The following is a 2,737-nucleotide window of genomic DNA, read 5'->3' as shown; positions in this document are numbered from 1 at the left end:
ACTGACAAGTGGTACAAATTTGGGTCAGATTATTTAAATAAGTCACATCATTTTTCGCTCAATAAAGTTCTGAAGGAAAGTCTTAAGTACTTTTGCAGAGGGGTGGAAAGGAGAATGTAAATGTGAAAGTAATGTGTGGATGTTAGGCTCGTCAATCTGGGCTACAGTAAAGACAGGACTAACAGGCGGCCTGCCACTCTGCCTGTGATCTGCTCTGTTGTTATAAAAGGAGATAGGGCCATGTTGCTGATGTCCCCGGCAATGTATTACAGCAGCTTGTTTTGGGAGCTGAGCCACATGGAGGAGTTCAGAAATAATGGATGCATTGAGAATAGGTGTGCCCTTCTGAGTTAGGAATCCCTTCTCCCTCCAGATTATAATGTTAGAATGTAATATGTTATAGACATATTTGGAGTCCGTGTAAATGTTTACCTTTTGGTCTTTGGCTAAGGTCAAAGCTTGTGTAAGAGCTATCAGTTCAGCCTACTGTGAGGATGTGTGAGCTGGGAGTGCGGCTTTGATGAGGCGGGGGGGTATAACTTTGTCAGGCTGTCCCTGGACTATAGTGTGAAAGAAAAGTGAAAGTGAAGTTGCTCAGTCGTGTCCAACTCTTTGCGACCCGTGGACTGTAGCCCACCAAACTCCTCCATCCATGGGATTCTCCAGGCAAGAATACTGGAGTGGGTTGCCATTTCCTTCTCCAGGGGATCTTCCCAACCCAGGGGTCGAACCTAGGTCTCCCACATTGCAGGCAGACTTTAACTTCTGCACCACCAGGGAAGCTGGACTATAGTGTATCCAGCCCCAAATGGGGCTTCTTTCTGGGAACTGCCATCTGTGAACCAGGGTGGGACTGTGGGGTCAACCATAGGCTGATTGGTTATATGTTCAAAGGGATTAAGTGTCATATCTAAGGTCTGAACACAGTCATGAGATAGGCGTTCTGCTTCTGGATCTGGTGTAGGGAGTAAGCTAGCAGGATTAAGAGATTTACAAGGCATAAAAGAAAAGGATGGGTCGAGGAGGTGTGCATGGAGGATCTGTAGTCCAGCAGGGGGCAGAGAAAGGAAAGCCCCGTGAGAGAGTAAATCTTTGAAGGAATGAGGAGAGTATACCTTTAAAGGAGTGTTTCGAGTTAGTTTTTGGGCTTCAGGTATTAAGAAGGTAGTTGCAGCTAAGGCCTGGAGACGAGGTGGCCATCCGAACGTGATGAGATCAAGTTGTTTGAATAAGTAAGTTAGAGGTCCCCACATGTCCCCTCGTTTTTGGCACAGAATCCCTAAGGCGTGTCCTTGTTGAGAATGTACAAAAAGGAAAAAGGCCGGAGGGTTCCCTGGGAACCCAGAAAGGACGATAGTCTATGGTGCCCTAGAGTACAGTCTGAGCTTACCTGGGCTACTGGGTCAGTGAGAATTCGTGGTGGATGGAGGGAGATCAAATGGCAAAAGGCCTCTGTCCTGGAGCTGGTTGGTCTCGCGAAAAAGAGAGTGGAAAGAAAAGAGGAAGAGAGAGAAAGAGAGAGAGAGGCCAATATTCCTCGGGGTACATGGAAAACCAATAAAGTCCTTACACAGGGCTTGTACCGCTCACGAGGGCACAGGGGTCCTCTCGAGGAGGTCTTGAAAGCCCGGTGGCAAAGTGAGCTCAGCAGGTTTCCACGCTCAGAAGAGCTGGCCGTGGAGAATGAGAACGAGAAGGAACCCCAGGCTCCTGGGTTTCGGCACCAAAAATGTAAGGTAAGGGAACTAGAGAAGGCGAGGTTCAGAAAAAGAATGAGACCAGCACTTTACAGGAACGCATCATCTTTAATGAGGTGAGAAGGGGCAGCAGTCAGATTAGTGAGCTGCTGCGCTAAGTCAAGAGAGTAGATATATACAGAAAACAGGTATATGCAGAGATACATCGTTTTGAGGGGGTCTATTTTTCCTCATGATTATTTTTGATTAGTTAGCTTTCAACAACTGGGGCAAGGAATTCCTGAGACCGGTCAGAAACTGAGATCGTCTGGGAGCTGAACGTAATCAATCTTAATATCCATTCCTTTCTTCGGGGGAGAAAGTTCTTCATTCTGTATAGAATGGTGGGGAGGACCCGGAGGGGAGTTTTTTACTCCAGGCTATTTTGAGCCGTGTAGCTTTCCTTCAGCAACCCACTCCCTATTCCTGCCTGGAGAATCCCATGGACAGAAGAACCTGGTGGGCTACAGCCCATGGGGTTGCAAAGAGTCAGACAAGACTGAGCAACTAACACACACATTAAATACTGAGACCTGTTCAAGTGAGACAAACATTGTAGCCAGGTTTAAGGCCAAAAATGGCTCTTCTTATGTCAAGAAAGCCATGCCTTGTTCCCTCTTTCTGGGGACGCCCTACCCTATCTACATGCAATGCTTCCTGTATTTTTAATTTTCTGTATATTATGATGTTTGGGCATCTTGAAAACCCTTCTGGCTGAGGAGAAACTACCCCCCCCATGGGCTGGTCAATTCTCAGACAGCATAAGGCCCAGCTGGGAGCATGCCTTTGATATGCAGAAACAAACCAATCCAGAGCCATAAGTGGCACCATTTCCCTGCCTTCACCATCCTAGGAACAAGGACCAGGCAACCAGAGACCACCCTTATAACATAGAGCCTGTAAAAATCATTCAGATTTGCCAGTCCTAATCTGTTTGCCCTTCCCTGTCTTGTCTTTCCACAAAAACTCCAGTAATGGCCATGGCCTCCTGACCAAACCTG

Source organism: Bos taurus, chromosome 3 (assembly GCF_002263795.3).
Source record: "Bos taurus isolate L1 Dominette 01449 registration number 42190680 breed Hereford chromosome 3, ARS-UCD2.0, whole genome shotgun sequence".
Lineage (NCBI taxonomy): Eukaryota > Metazoa > Chordata > Mammalia > Artiodactyla > Bovidae > Bos > Bos taurus.
The sequence above is the reverse complement of the archived record's forward strand: the minus strand, read 5'-3'. Positions refer to the sequence as shown.